Below are 391 nucleotides of genomic sequence, written 5' to 3'. Positions count from 1 at the left end.
TATCGGATTTAGGTCCGGGGATAGGGCCGGCCAGTCCATTACCTCAATTTCGGAGCTCCGAGAAAGGCTTTCGTGCTTTTGGAAGCGTGTATACTGGCGTTGTCGTGCTGAGATATGTAGTCCCCGTTGTGGAACGCTTCACCAAACCGTATCAAGTCGTTAGCTAGTGTTTCCTGGTAGTGAAATGATTTTTGGCGGCCTATTAGGAAAGCCAAATCGGTTTTTCCTTTCGAGGAAAACCCGCCCCAGATCATGACAGAGCCTCCACCGTTTTGGCGGCTGAAATAGGTCTCCTTCTCGCAGCATAGGTCGTGCCAGTAGTACTGTATGCCGTCTGGACCATCCAGATTGAACTTTTTCTCAGCAGAGAAGACGACACGGTCCCAATCCA

The sequence above is a fragment of the Plasmopara halstedii genome (genome assembly GCF_900000015.1).
Source record: "Plasmopara halstedii genome assembly, contig: Scaffold_179, whole genome shotgun sequence".
In the NCBI taxonomy this organism is placed as follows: Eukaryota; Oomycota; class Peronosporomycetes; order Peronosporales; family Peronosporaceae; genus Plasmopara; species Plasmopara halstedii.
The sequence above is the reverse complement of the archived record's forward strand: the minus strand, read 5'-3'. Positions refer to the sequence as shown.